Source organism: Perissodus microlepis, chromosome 5 (genome assembly GCF_051167445.1).
Source record: "Perissodus microlepis isolate ML-2025 ecotype Zambia chromosome 5, ASM5116744v1, whole genome shotgun sequence".
In the NCBI taxonomy this organism is placed as follows: domain Eukaryota; kingdom Metazoa; phylum Chordata; class Actinopteri; order Cichliformes; family Cichlidae; genus Perissodus; species Perissodus microlepis.
Genome location: NC_140465.1, coordinates 7,179,232 through 7,195,794, shown reverse-complemented (window position 1 = coordinate 7,195,794; position 16,563 = coordinate 7,179,232).

Genomic DNA, 16,563 nt, shown 5'->3' with positions numbered 1-16,563 from the left:
GACACACTGCTCTCCCCTACATAAGCTGTAATACTGGCCCTGCAATACTTGTATCAGATCAATACTAGCTAAAGTATTACACAGCACTACTTAGTATTAAAGATAGTAATGTAATGATAACTTGTGTAAATTAATCAGAACAAATGAGAAGAAAAAATCAAAATTGTTGTTTACCCTGCATTGTGACACAACTCTGTTCCAAGTATTGCATGTTGACTGATGCAATTCAGCCTCAACACGGGCTGCACATGCAATAACATGCTGGGATCATGAAAAACAGCTGGTGCTAAGAACTTTAACAGAGCTTCTAATCCTTTTATGAGCCGAGGTAAAACGTGCCACGTAGCCTGCATGACGACAACCTGTAATGAAATGCAGCTGTTCTGTTCCTCCAGCAGTTGCTTTGTTAGGTTTATTCGTCCGTTACATGTGCAGCGGTCGACTTTAATGTCCAGCTTTGATGCCATCATGCGCACATGGTGTACGAAGTGTAGTTTGTAGTTCTGATAGGTTTCTCATAGGCCATTTAAAAGAATTATGTTTTCTGTTCACAGGTGTACCCTTCCTCTTTGCCCTGTGAGAGCAGGGAGAGACTCCTGCCCCCACTGTAACGCTGAATTGGATAATGATGTTAAAAAATGGATGGAATTTTTCATTTTACATAAAAGAGGAAAAAAACATGATCTGTTTGACTTTGGAGATATTAAAGACATGTTTTCTGTTAAAGCTCACAAGCATTTCTGGGCCTATGGCTACAATGGAAATATAAAAAGGAGTAAACCTTTGACTTTTAAATAAAGATGACCTTTCACCTCTCTTTCTTCGGTAAACCCATAAGCATAAGAGATGCTTCTGCCTGTATGTTCACATTATCATCTTTTGCCGCTGCCTTCACTGCTGAAATTTACCCAGGCTCACAGAGGAAATAAAGAGCGGACTGCATTAATCTGTGCAGCTCTGATTAAACGGTGGGCTTTGAAGACTAGTCTCCAGGGAGACAAATGCCAGATCCGGAGGGATATTAAACACAGCTTTGACCCAAGATGATTTTTAATCTGACCCGAGATTCATGAATGGCAGGTGCTGTCCACAGAGGAAGATGGCAGTTTTCATAGGTTTTGTGGTTTTCATAACTACTCTTTAGTGCATATGTTATTCCCATAGACTGTATATAAATGTTGGAATAACCACCGTCATGTAACCCATTGGTTGTTGACAGTTTGAAACATCAATGTCAGCATTTTAAGATCTGCTGTTATGAGTTTGGGAGCTAAAAGACTGGAGCCTTTTATTGTTAGCAAATGCTGGTATTAGCAAATTGCATCAGTATTTATCTGGTAATTAATGTTAAGCAACACACTAATAAAATACTTGAATTTTACTCACCCCAAATGGCAACCTGCCCTTGAGCTCAGATATTAAAGGAATCAGTTACCATGTTAAATTTCATGACAGTACAGAAAAATACAAAACAAGTACGGCTGCCAAGGGTTGCCAGCAGGAAGCGTCTTCTCTCCAGAGAATTTGGTCGCATGGTTTAAGCTTGCAAACTTGCATCCGAACAAGCCACAAGACCTCTGGAACAATATTGTCCGACCGTTGAGACTGAAGTGAAGCTGTTTGGTCATAATGAACAGCATCACATTTAGGGTAAACCAAAAGCATATCAACACAAAGACCTCATACCAACTGTCCTGCACGGTGGCGGAGGCCTGATGATTTGGGTTCATTTACTTGGGCGACTTGCAGTCATCGACTCAAACAAGAACTCCTCTGTATAACAAAGTATTCAAGTTAGTGAAGGTATAGCAGTCCAGCCCTTACTCTCAAATACAAGTGCTTCTACAGGCTATTGATTCATTTTATATGAATCACAGAGCCCCTGTAAAAACTTTGTCTCACATAATCAGCAATAATAGTAATAATAACAACAATAGTAGTAGTATTACCATTAGTGTTAGCATTATTTAAACTGCTGGAATAAAAGAAAAGAAAACACCTTTCAGATAAAAAATATATATTTCGAAACCGTTCACATGGTGTAAATTGTCTCACTGCCGGCAGACATGTTGTTAGCAAGTAATTATAAGAGTTTATGTAGAGGTTGGAGTGATAGGTGGAGCGAATAAAGTGGAGCCTTTGATCAAACTCCTCGGTAAAATAACTATGAAATTAAAATCCAACCCACTCTGCACCCCACTGGGGATTGGGGGTGTCTTTGGAAGTTTTTCTCAAATCATAATCGTTCCCTTGAGTCGTCATGTTAAGTGGAAGGAGTTCATTGTTGGATACAGTCAGCGACAGTGACAGGATTAAAAGAAGACATATACCGAGTCTTTTGAAAGTCATTATAACAGATTGGAGCATGCGAGCGGCTCAATAGGATTGAAAGTTCACAGATGGAGCAGCAGCAGTGTCAGCATCACTACATCCTCCCTGACCAGTAAGAGACCGGCAGACGCAATCTCTGTGTCATCCAATAGAGGGTACTGTTTAGTTTCGCAGGCAGACCAAACATGCTTATATCCTCCTCTAAGATCAGAATGCAGCCCAGGTTTTCTTTCTCCCCCTCCTCCCCCTCGTCCTCTCGCTGCTGCTGCTCATGGTGACATATTCAGTATGCCTCCTAATACACTGCCTTGAATCATCATGACCCCTTTCAGTTCCATCCAGCGCTGTCCGCACAATGAACCCTCGCCCGTCTAATTTTCTTTCTGTGGGTGCTCAGTCTGCGATTGCTTGTGAATGAAGATGACACAGCTGTCTTTTTCTTCACCGTCTAACAGCCAGACAGCGTGTTTGCTGCCTCCTTCTACAAATGCATTTATCACGCCTGTTTGAGAACCGCATCAGATCAACTCCCATGTGTTGATAGCAGCATATTCAAATATTTTATTTGAATATGCTGCTTGTATCTGGTAGCTAGTTCGGTGTCTTTTTGACTTTCTGTAAACAGTTAGTGTAGATTTCTGGTCTGCAGGTTGGTGTCAATGTCAGGTTGCATTATTTGATGCACAGCAGGGTTTAACATTCTGAACCCCTCTGTCAAAACGGCATGTAGCAGCAGTGGGTGGGACTCTGTTCAGTGTGTTGGCAGACTAGACAAGTCGCTGGGGAAAAAAAACATAAAGTCTCTCCGTATTTCAAGAACACGAGGCGTATCTAAAAATGGATTTGGTTCAACCACAGGAGGCCTCCAGACAGACTTCACAAGAAGCGCTTAGCAAAGTGCGGACACTGAGAAATACTATGTAATGTCCTGAATGGGTGTGCTGAAAAAGGTAGGGATTGATGCCCAGACTGGGGGTTTTTGCGGTGTGGAGTTTTATGCAACTCCTCGTGGAGGCGGCGCACTCTGAGGGCACCGTCCTCAGGTAGCTGCTGTTTGAATTTCCACTCTGCTGTCAGAATGGCATCATCACAAAGAGACAGTATATTGGGTTAATGCTTTGATCTAGCCAGTCTATTTGTGTCAGCGCCTTTCAGCATCATCCTTCTGATCGGCTTCAAGTCCTGTCAAGAACGCCAAGGCAGGAAATTGTAGGACATTACACATTATGTGAAGTGGTGACATTTATGGCTGGTGATAAAATGCTGGCAGTGAGCCTGGCTGGGGAAAATCAGGTCAGTGTTAAAAAAGAGATTGTCGATTTGACTCGTACTGAAGCGCTTAACCTTATGTTTGAAAGCTGTGCGTCTTAGTCCCATAGACACTGCAATATTGAGAAAATAGGAAATGAGCAACCACGGGATGCAGCTTCGCAAATCTTTTATGTAACACTTAAAACAGCCTGAAGGCCTGTGCCTGACGACCTGAGCTGTCTTCTACAATATTTGATATTTATTTAATATTTGCAGAGTAAGGTCACATGGGGTGTTACTGGCAAAAAGTCATAGAAACAAAACTGAAAACAATTTGTTGAAGAAAACTTGGGCCAGTTGTTTAACTAAAGGGGGCCCTGGAGTGGCACAACCCCACAAAAAGACAGAAACATGGTGTGATGTATGGATGTATGGATGGTAAACCTTTCATGGGAAAAACGTTGGTCGTACTCAACAACATGCACTGCAAGCTCATGAGACGTCTACATAGAGTGGGCAACCCCCAAAACAGGAGTGGTTTTACAAGTGGAGGCCACTGACATGTCTTTGAATTCTGCCCTCTGTAGGTCGATCATTTTATTTTCTATTAAACAATATGACATTTGTTTGTTCCTAACACATTACTTAGTCTATATATCCGTATATATATCCAGCATGACGTTTTTCCTCATTCAGAGTGGATGTTTTCAAAGTTTTCCTTCACTTGCAACCAGACTGTATTTTGTTAGCGCCATAACTACAAATCTATCATGTGCTTCCGTGCAGCCACCATATTTGCTATGGGGCACCCATGTCTTGTATGCATGTTGATAGAAGTGGAGGTCTGCCCACAATTAAAATCACCATCTAGGATGTGCTACATCCTGGTTAGATGGACATAGATAGAATCTTATGATTTTCTTATGACCCTGATGGGTTCTCAGTCCAATCTGTAGCACTTCAGCTAAGATGCCACCAGCTGACATCCAGTTCTTTACCTTAAAAAAGCATCACGGGCCATCCAGTGTAATAGAAAAAAGTTTCCTTGATAGCCTTTCCGCATGTGACACTCCTGTGAAGTACACTAACTGACTTTACTCACCATGCTGGCAGCATAGGGCCTGCCTGCTTCCCTGAGCCACTCAGCCTAATGGCACTGGAGGGTCTTGTTTATAACAGTCCCGTGCTTTTAGAGGCCATTTCCAGAGATGCGCCCTGCTCTTTGCGCCGGGTTGTAAAAAGTGTGAATGGGAGACTAATAAAGGTGCAATTATAGCGATTGTGTGTGTGTATGCGGTGATACTGCCTCTGAGTGGGTCTGTGCATGTGTGCGTCCTGTGGCTGAGGAGGCAGGTTGCCTGGATGCTTTATGATGATGATAATGGATTGTTTGGCCACAGTGAAGAGGCACATGGGAGAGGATCTGCCTGAGATACCTGTCCATGCAAAAAAACAGACATATAGTAATTATTCTAATGGCCCAAAGCAAAAATAAGCAACAAACTGAGTGCGCGCTTCACTTCAGCTCTGAAAAATAAATACATTCAGCATTTCTCTGTCTGAAGGCTTCAAAAACAGCTAAATAACACAAGCTCCTCTGTTGTGGCCACTTAAGCTTTATTGATTTAAGCTTCAGCTGGAAGAACATAAAGTTGAAATGTAGCTTGAGAGAACATGCTATGCATGGCTGAAAACTGCTGCTGTGGGAGGCCAGGAAAAAACTAAAATCCCGTGCCACAAGCAGCGTGCTTTCAACACAACAATAGACCTCCTGTCACTATTTTAAATCAATAGGCAGGACTCACTGAGCTTGCTGGAAAGGTCTAGAGAGCTGCATTCTAACGTGTACGGGACATGAATTACTGAGACATGGCATATACATTATAAATGAATGCACAAGATGGAGGGTGTAAATATTAAAAGAATCAAACCTTTCTAAAGATGTGAACTTCAGGTTTACCTCATCCTCTCAGAGGAGATTAATAAAAGCTAATGGCCTATATAAGCAAACCACACACACACACACACACACACACACACACACACACACACACACAGAGTTTTCTCTTTTTAGCTTATTTTCTGTTTGAGGTTGAGTTTAAAATGTAAACTCAACAGTCTGAATTTAAAGTGATGTCTCGTCTCTCAATAACCCCTCGTACCATGCTGAAATTCTTACTTGTTTTACTGCAGTGCTTCTTAATGTGGGAGGGGAAATGCTTTGAAAATGAAGAACAGATTAATTTTATTTTTTCCCGCCATTTCATTTAGTACAGTGGCACTGTTGGTGTAGCTCGCAGATGTGCAGAATCAAAGCCAAATGCTAGCATAGTTCCTAAGAGAACAAAAACAACAGTGTTTAATGATGGAGAGTGGGGTGGATTTTAATTCCATCATTATTTCATCAATCATTTTGGGAGTTTGGAATATTTAAGGCTTTGTTTTTTCAAAGCTGTATGGTACTTGTGACTAAATTTTCTTTTGGCAAGACAAAGTAACTGCATCTAAATGATACCTGTGGACTCCTTCAAAGTGCACTTTCTGAACTGACCTGATCAAACAATGTTATTTGACAAAACAAGACTGAAATTCTAAAGGCCTACTAACAGCCTCTACAGACTACAGTGGCAAGACTGTGACACTGGAGTATTGGGGGTCTACTTTTCCACTTTTTAGTACAATAGACAGTGAAGTGGTTACACATCGATACCTACCCTGCTGAGCAATAGTTTGTACAGGGACAAACGTTTAGACAAACCTCCACCTGTAACCTGTATCAAACTGCTCGACCCAGGAGTAATATGAGGGCAGTTAGCTTAGCTAGCTTCATGAATAGCTGTTAGCTTAGCTAGCTTCATGAATCAGATTTTCTAATTTCGGGGGGGCCGTAGCACATTCTTTGCAGAATTTTAGGGGTGGGTTGGGGGGTTGGGGCTGTATCTGAAGCTTTATAGCGCTCCAGAATAGCTGTTTAAATTAAATTTGGTTTTAGGGAAAATTGACAAAAATGAAAAAGAGTTTGCTGACTTTTGATAAATGCTTTTAGTTGCTTTTTTTGGGTTTATTAGGCTTAGATGAAACTTTAAAGCCTCGGTGTCAAGTACAGAACTGCAGGGAGGTGGAACTGAGCCTAATCAGCTCGGTCAAGTTAAAAAAATACACTTACTGGCATCTCTAAACCTCACTAATTTGCACGTTCTTCCTTTTTTTCTTATCATTCAGGGCTAATCAGGTGTTCACCACCTGATGGCGAAAATGGCAAAAATGTCAACATTTCTCTATTGCAAATATAACTATTCCTAACTTCCTAACTATCACACAAAGTTTTTTGAACATCTAGAATGGAGTGGGGAGCATTAACACTTTAGTCACTGGACATTATACCCGCTTGTCCCCCATATAACATCAAGAACCACTGAAGAAACTCCAGGGTCATGAAGAACCCCGGAGCTGCTGATGAATGATCTTGCATTTGTTACTACAACGTGCATGAAGATGATATCAGTAATGTTAGTGGGTGGTAGAAGAAAAACACAAGTAGAGATTCTCTAACAAGTATGACTCAGGCAATGATCAAAAGTTCTGATTCCTTCCAAAGCCAAAACCTCACTGGCTGAGCCTGCAAACATCGGGCCCTGCTCAGGGGTGAGATGAGTCCTTCGGATCCAGTGGGTAATGTGGTGGACAGCTCGTCTTTCCCGTTCTTTCTCTTGATCCTTGCTCTTTTGCCGGCATCCTGTTGACCGAAGCCTATAATTTGGAATGTGTATAATGGATAAATTAGCTGTCAACCAATAAATCTGCAGAAAAGGGAGCCACAGAGGTTCATGCGATCTGACCCAGGAAACTGTGCGGAGAGAATAGTTTAGCGGCTGTGGGAGGACGGGCTGCAGTGAGTTACGGCTCTGCTGGGCCATAAACAAAACACAGGAAAAGGGGCCTTTGAAGCTAACAAGACCATGCAAGGGTCAAAAACGTACTCAGAGGCATTTAATGTGTCTTTAGTATTCAAAGAGTTGGCCCACATTTTGTGTTCATTCAAAGGACAGAAGAGGAAAGGCTGTTAGATGGAAAGCAAAGATACATTTCACATTATAAAGCTCTCATTTGGCCAAAATATATAATACAGTGTTTCATTCTAAGTTCTTAATTTTTTCTTAAATGAAGAAATTATATTTCTAGGTTCATTGGCAACCCCTGATAGTAGATGTCACTTCTGAAAGTCAGTCCTGTTTCTGCCGGCCGTCTGTCTAATTAAAGAGAAGATTAGGTGGCACACCAGCTTTAGCAGACAGGGAACTTGCTGCCTTATTGCCCGTCCTGACCTTTTAGCAAAAGTGCAAAGAAATGACTTGAAGACAGAAGCAGGAGCAGCAGGCAGTGATGGTGCCACGGTGCAGCTGTATCAAACCCCGGTGAAGGTTTCTTAGAGTTAATTAAGAACCTTTCGAAATATTCTTCCTTCCCTCTTTGACTCAAACCATACAACTTACTTTTTATCTTTTCCTGTTTCTCTTGACAGCCCTGTCTTGCTGCTGGATTTTTATATTCGAATCCAGGGTTTTGAAAAATATTGCCCTACATTCTCGTCAGCCTCTTTGACTTACTGTGTGAGTAAGTTAGTTTTCATTCCAAGCATGTAAAATTTATGGCTTTAAGTAATAGCAAGAGGATCTGTCACTCCTAAATCGTTACATATGAACACTTGTTAATATATTTGTTTTTGGTAACACATTGGGTTAGTGTAATTTTTCCACATCCACTCTTCGTGCTGAGAAAGGAGCATATTTCAACCCAAACCACAATGTTTTCCTAAAGCTAACCAAGTAAAGTAAGAATTTGTTGAGGATTTTATACTTAACTAACATATGTACAGACTTGGATGAAATTCCTTTGTCTTCACTGATGAATGCCTGAAGTCTGGAACCCATGGACATCCCAAAATGCTCCGTTTCCGTCCCTTGAGATGACCTGCTAAGGCTTTACTGTAGCCACCTTCAGTTGCTGCTTGTTTATGGGACTTTCCGCATTGATTTTTGTCTTCAGTAGCTGGAAAGCATGCTGTACTGGGTTGAGATCAGGCGTCTGATTTGGTCATTGAAGAAATCCCATTTGTTTGCCTTGAGAAACTCCAGGTTGCTTTTACAGATTGCTTTGAATCAATATCCATCTACACTGTGACGCTGTGGCTGATCTGTTCTGCAGCATTTGGCTGAATCTGAGCAGAGTATAACTCTGTATACATCAGAATTCATCCTTCGATCTCCGTCATCAATAAAAACTAGACACCCAGTTCCACTGGCAGCCATACATGACCAGTCCATAATAGTTTATTAACACCATGTTTGACAGATCATGTGTTGGGCCGTGAGTTGTTCCTTTCCTTTTTTAAACATGTTTCCCATCATTCTGGTACAAGATCATCTTGGTTTCATCCCTCCAAAGTATTTTTTTCATGACTGGATGGATTTGGTTTTCTGGCAAGATCTGATCTCATTTCCTAACCTTGAGTGTAACCAGCGGTTTGCACCTTGCTGCTCTTTTTAAGAAAGTACAACATTGCTGATTTGGCCACTTCTAACATTTTTGCTGTCTCTTTAGTAGGTTTACATTTTATTGTCTTATAGTTTCAGTCTAATAACGTCCTCCCTCAATACAGAGACAATTCCTTAGGGTTTCGTATGTAAAATAACACAAATTCAACTATTTGAACCAACTCCAGATTTATTATCTGCCCAGTTTGCCACTGAATGATGAGGGAGCTGGTCTCACCTGACCATGGAACTGCTTCTCTGTCAATTATCCAGGTCCCTTTGAGCCTCTAAAAATGGGGGACTGCGATTCTTATTGCAGTGCTTTTCAACAGAGGTGGGTGGATCAATAAAAACAAATACAGATAGATAATAAAATATAGATATGCATAGATAGGTTTATACTTTTTGTATGAGCTTTTAGACACATTCTTTTGAACAAAACGAACATTTTATGTCACTTTAATGTAAATTTATTTTTTAAAGTCAAATAATAAGAGATAAACCAACGATTACACTGGAAATAGATGATGTTTCTAACAAATTCCCTACAAATGTCATTAGCATGGAGAACAAAAAGTGCATGTGTGTGTGGGAGTGATGGGGCGACTCACCTCACAGCTAGAAAATCCCAGGTTCAAAGTGCAGTTTGTGGGTTTTCTCTGGGTGCTCCAGTTTGTTAGGTTAATTGGTGATTCTAAATTGGCCATCAGTGTGGTTGTGAGCGTAAATGTTTGCCTATTTGCGTTTCCCCGCAATGGATCGGCGAGCTCTCCAGGGCGTCTTATAATTCAGTTTAATGAACTCATTATGAATTAACTTCACGTCTATGTTTGTAGTTAATAAAATGTAGGTGTTACTGCTTTGTGAGCACACATTCTAACATCCATTCCCATATTTCAGTTCAGTTCCATTCAGTTTTATTCATATAGCGCCACATCACAACAACACTGACCTCAAAGCTCTTTATATTGTAAAGTAAAGACCCTACACCATTACAGAGAAAACACAAGAATCAGACAGCTCTCTATGGCCAAGCTCTTGGCAACAGTGGGAAGGAAAAACTCCCTTTTAACCAGAACCAGGCTCGGGGAGGGGGATGCATCTGCTGCCACCGGTTAGGGGCAGGGGTGAGGGGGGCAGGATACACTGTGGAAAAGAGCTCGAAATCATACTGTCAGGTTCCTGGATGTTGTCTGAGCTCATATCCTGAGGAAGTAAATGACATACGTCCTTGTGGATTTTATTATTCTTTTTATGTACCCGATCACCGTATGGAGAGTGATTCATCTCTCCTGACTGTCTCATACTGCATCATTTCACAGCAGATGCGTTGAAGTGATAAAATGCATTTAAAAGCAACACACAAACACATGTCATTCGCAATTCCCCAGCTCACTCAGAAAAATTATGGTTATAGTTTTTAAACAGAAAAACATCCACTCGTGTGTGTGTTCTTCTTATTTTTGGCTTCCGGGACCTGTTTAAAAAACTACATATGAGTTAATGGTAAAACAGGTCATTCCGTCAAAGTACATAGTAGCAATAACTAAAAAAGAACCCACATGAAACCATAAATCCACTTTTCTTAATATCTACCAGGGTTAGCGCGGTAATCTTAATGATCAGTCATGCAAGTCAAGGTCAGAACAATCGCTCTCAATACGGATGCCTACTTATTAATTTAAAAGAAAAGCACCAAAAAATGTTGCTGGGCTCCAGTTTCACATCTGCAGTACTTTTGGGGTTTTAGTTTTAAGTTTTATTGTGAAAAATCAAAGTCCCGGAGGGCACGATTCGACAATTGAGCGTTCCCTTTTTTCCACTGATGTTGAGACACAAACATGTGGTTCAGCGATTCTTCCTGTTTATCCAGCAGCTTGTTCTCTTTAATCCAACATGTGCAAACACAGTCTCAGCACATGCTGAACTCGCTGGAGCGATGCCGTGCCTCCGAGGATCGTCACACCAAGCAAAAAGATGGAAAAAGTTGGCCATGTTAATGTAGGTCAAGTACATGGTTTTTGTGTGTGTGTGTGTTCTTTTTTGGCAAGACGTGAATGAGATGAATTCTATTGTTATGTGTCAAATCTCATTTAGAGGCAGTATCAGTCTGCTTGTAAATACTGGCAAGCTGAGGTGGAGTTTCCAGACTTATTGAGCAGGTATGACCATTTTCGTCTCCATAGTGAGACAGCATTGGGATCGGCAGCGCTCGCAGGAAGCAGAGCCGCCGCCTCCTTATCAGTTAATGGGTAAGTGCACCGGAATGTCGGCCTCTTCTCCACGCTGACATTTAAACTGATGAGTCCCTCAGTCCAATCCAAACACTGGACTGTCAAACCATGTGGGGAAGGGAAGAGCAACACTTTCATCCCAACGATAATAAAAACACATGGAGGTAGCAAAACAGGTACGTGATCAAATAATCTCCAAGGAGTCTGTGATGGGGCAACCCAGAATTGATGCTATATCTTATAGTTTGCCTTGCATGGCACATTGCTATCTCCTATTAAAAGAGTGCGCACGGAGATTTGTACTCAGACATAAATCACGAGGCTTGGGTTCGGTCAAGCGTAAAGAGCTTGGAGTCATCAATTATACTCTACCAGACACAGAGGGAGAGGCTGAGCTTGCACCCCTCATTATCATAATCATCCCTCATAAGTGATGCAGACTCAAGAATGGAGACGAGAGAGATTCATGAACTATCCAGACTGACTAATAAGACAAACTGAAGACAGCACTGCCAGTTCAGAAAGGAATTTTAAGTCAGTCTTTTTGTGATAGGCTACAGAAGGGAGGAACATGTACACTGATAAGGCACAACATTATGACCGCCTGTCTGCCCGCCCCTTTTTGCTGCCAAAACAACCCTGTAGCTGGCCTCCAAAATGATAGCAGTAAATCCTGTAAGTTGTGAGAGGGGCCTCTATGGATAGGACTCGTTCGTCCATCCCATCCCACAGATGCTCGACTTGATTGAGATCTGGGGAATTTGGAGGCCAAGTCAACACCTCAGGGTGAACTATCCTGCTGAAAGAGGCCACAACCATCAGGGAGTACCAATGGTAAATAGACTTGTTCCTTTATACTGCTTTTCTACTGTTCTCGAGCATTTCATACAAGCTTCATTCGCCCAATCCCTCCAAGCAATTTTTCTATACCTGAAGTCCTCACACACATTGACGCCTCCAATGAATGCATCAGAGAGTAACTTGTAGTTCAGTATCTTGCCCAAGGATAGTTTGGCGCTACTTTGGAGCTGCCAAGAATTGAACCACCAACCTTTGGTCCTTGTCAAACTTGTTCAAATCCTCACGCCTGCACATTTTTCTTGCTTTTAACTAGAGATGGCACGATACCGCTTTTTTATGTCCGATACCGATACCGATATCATAAATTTGGATATCTGCCGATACCGATATGAATCCGATATAGTGTGTTTTTAATCAATAAAACAGTTTTTTTAATATCTTGCTGCATTTTGTATAAGTTCATACTCAAGTTTAAATAAACAACACTAAAGCTATTAGTTATACCTGTATGTAAAAAATACACTGCACCCAAAATATTTCATAGTTCATACTGATCAATCTAATAAACTTAAACCTACTCAATCCTTCCTATTCTGGTATTTTACAGAGTACTTAGCAGAAATATTAAGCAACCTAATTAATAGGGTTGCAAACTCCCAGCAAAAAAAAAAAAATAGGGAACCACCCCCCACCCTCCACCTCATGATGCTTAATCGACGTAATCAACTTTAATTTGATGCAGTGTGGAAAAAAATGCACAGAAATAAATTATTTTTCAAGAATAATTAAATAGATTCAACATCTTTCTTCAACAAAACTGCAGAGATGGTACCTTCCCAAAGGAAAAAGTACTATAGCTTACTAGGGTATATTAGACTTAACAGTTACTATATACAGTAATGGACTTCTATACATTTTACATCAGATTAAAACTTTGGGTGTCAGATAATTATTTATTAAAAGCTAGACATTTTAAATGAGAATAAGAAAGAAAAGTATGTCTTTGTGCCCCCTTTTCCCTGTTCATGCCCTATCGGCCCCCCTGGCTAAACTTTGCTAGATCCGCCCCTGCACAGTTAGCAGCCGTCAGCTACGTAGAAAAGGATCCTGGTGTAGAAAGTAAATAAATTCTAACAACAGCTTATCAAGCTTAAACGTGCTGCTGTTGTTCAGCCGCTGGTTTCCTCTTTCTGGCGCAAAGTGGGCCAAAAACAAAGAAGAGAGACGGAGTCGTGACAGAAAAGCCGATCAGCTGATCATTGATCAGTTTAATGATTTAAGTAGCAGCAGGAGAGGGAGAGAGAGGCAGTCGCTCCATATATCGGTTGTTAAGCTTAACGTGGGAATGCTTTACAAACATTCAGAGATGAACTTACACACTTGCTTCACTTTTCTCTGGGATAACTTCCTCGGAGATGAAATGCTGGTTTGGTAGCGAGGCTACAAATACACACAGCCCTTCTATCACGTGACCACACTGCTCCGACGTGCTACGGTTATGAGCCGAGTTACGCCGTGTTGCAAATTTTGTGAGGTGCTTTTTTTGCTATTTAATGGATCGGATTACATTTTTTTATTTCTCTCTGATATCCGATCCAGTAATTTACGTCAGTATCGGACCGATACCGATATGTAATATCGGATCGGTCCATCTCTACTTTTAACATGAGATTTGAGGACAAAATGTTCATTTGCTCCCCCATATATTTCCCCACCTCCACCAACAGGGGGTCATGATGTAGAGATAATCGGTATCATTAGGTTGTATCAGTATCACCATGATGTGCATGTTTCTGTTAGGTGACTATTAGCTTGACACACCGACGAAGCAGGGTTTGGCACGACTTACTATGGGGTATATATAAAGTTTTGGAGCTTGACGAATATTTGATCCCCTAACAAAAAGAAGATATTACAACCTTTGTTTGCAGTTTTGAGCACTCTTTTATACATCTTTGTTAAATCTCTTGGGACCAGCACAACAAGCTGAATGTTTGCATATCTAAACCCAAATGGAAGAAATTTCTTTAAGTTATTGTTTAGATGAAGTCTCCTCCAGCTGCTTTAACTGTGCCAGAGGTGTCATAGCTTTGGAAGAAACAGTGGAGAAAACACACATACGCAGTATGTTTTGTAAATCATGTAGTCTACGTTCATCAGACAAGACTGTATGTTTATTAGATACTTGCTGCACAAAACAGCTTACACTAAAAAGATACAACTGAATAAATATCTACATTTTAACAAAGTAAATAGAGTTCAAATGGCAGGAAAATGGGCTCTAGTATTCACTTTCAGACCCTACACAATAATTAATTGACCTGCTAAAGTAAAAATATCTACATATTGAATGTCCAAACCCTCAAATTGATCAATCTTTAAATGGACTCATCTGTGAGTAAACACGTTAAATGCATGTTACTCCTGCCCTTGTTGTCGTCTCATTAAAAAACAAAGGTGCACTGAACAACTAAGGTGACGACAAAGTGGATCAGCAGAGGGTGAGCTGCTTTTGTCCTCAGTAACGAGGCGCTGAGCCGATAATTGAAGGATCATACGGGACTGAGGCGACAAGGTCTCTGTAACAGATGGTAGGAGTCCGGCGTCAGATAAATAAACCATCAGCCCAGCATGGGGACATCACCATAAGACAAAGCTTATTGCCAGCATTACAGACAGCGTGAAACGACCCATCAGATCTGAGCTACGAGCTGATGGACCACTTTTCTTTGGCTGAGGAAAAGATAATGGAGGGAAGCCACTGTGAGATATGTAGAAAAGGCTGTCAGTATGTAAATCTTTGTTGTCAACCTTGAGCCCCGTCAGACTTGGACAGCAGGGATCTCTACTGACTGGACTGTTTTATGTTAATGCCAGCCTGTCATGCTGTTGCCCTACTTGGGTTTTGATATGAAACGCAGACACAGCCAAAACACTTTTTGCCTCAGGACTTCTGCTATCATTACTACTGGCTGGCAGATGAATGGATGCTTCTGTGATACCAGTAAGACTTCATCCTAGATTGAAAAAAAATGTATTCCAAGAGAGGGAGGGTGCCTTTGATACCACATGCTAAAATCAAAACCGTGTTACTCGAGATATTGAAACGGACTAAGCAGCACAGCAAAGAAATCTATTTAAGGTTGGATTTGAACTGAATGAAATTCAGCAGCGTTGCAGCCTGAGAGATCTGATGGATTATTAAGCTCTCCAGCCTAAACGCACTGCTGTGTGCCGTGAAGTTGAAATGTCTTTGACACTCTTTGTATAAACATCAAAATGCTATCACTATCATCACTAATATCACAAGGAAAAATGTAAAAAATGTAAATTACAGTTACTGACTAATAGACGCATTGTTCACAAATCATTAACAACTTTAGTGAAATAGCTACTCAAGCTTTTAGGAGCAGATTTGCAGCAACATCACTCTGTACTGGTGGGAAATTAGGTTGGGTTGAGACGTTTTAAATAAAACTAATTTCCAAATAGAAGAAAACTCTTGTGCTGTTTAAACAAACTATTGTAGCCTTTGTAGGTTACAGTCTCCAAACCAACAAACTCAACTAAACAAAGAACAAACGTAGTGCTGCCAGTCAGACTTCTAGCCGATGCATGTGTGGTATAAATCTGAAAATCCTACGTGACTTCCCTTAACACGATTTTTGGAAAATGCAACCTCTGACCTTGACGTCACTGAGATTCAAACCTGAGATTTTTAGTAGACGGATCTATGGTAGGAATTTCAAAATCCTACATCACCTTTTGTTGAGTTATTGTTTTTGCAAACTTTGATATCGACACCACCAACCTGTCCGCCCGTGTGGTGGGGTAACGACAATACCCCATCAGTAAAAACCTCAAAAACTAAAAAATAAATGAATAAATTTAACAAAACATTTCTTGTCAGAGTGTTTTTGCTATACGTTATTAATTAGTGGACCTTTTAATAAAGAATATCACCAAAACAAAAATTCATACAACTACGCGTACTACTGCTTCCACAAAGAGAGCTGTGTAAAGAACTGGCTCTACACAGGGGAAAAAAAGAGGGGGAGACAAAAACGAGCATGAGGACGGGAACATCCAGGCTCTAGTTTGAGAAAAAAGATGCCTCGTTAATTTTTCCAAATGGTAACTTTTTATTGAAAGGCACCTGTAAGAGCCAGAAAGGGAGTAGCACGTACTGTTGTGTGGAAATGTCCCGTTTTCTTTCATGTCTTTGAACAAAAACACTTTTTCTGTGCATTTTCAAACTCGGTTCAAATACCTTAATCGACATGAATATTTTGACTGGAGTCTTGCACCATCTACTTTTGTCCAACCTCCCCTTATTGAGTAAAAATACTTAAATGCTAAAATGCCAGAAGGAAATAAACAACATCTCTTATAAATGACAAAATTCCCACAAG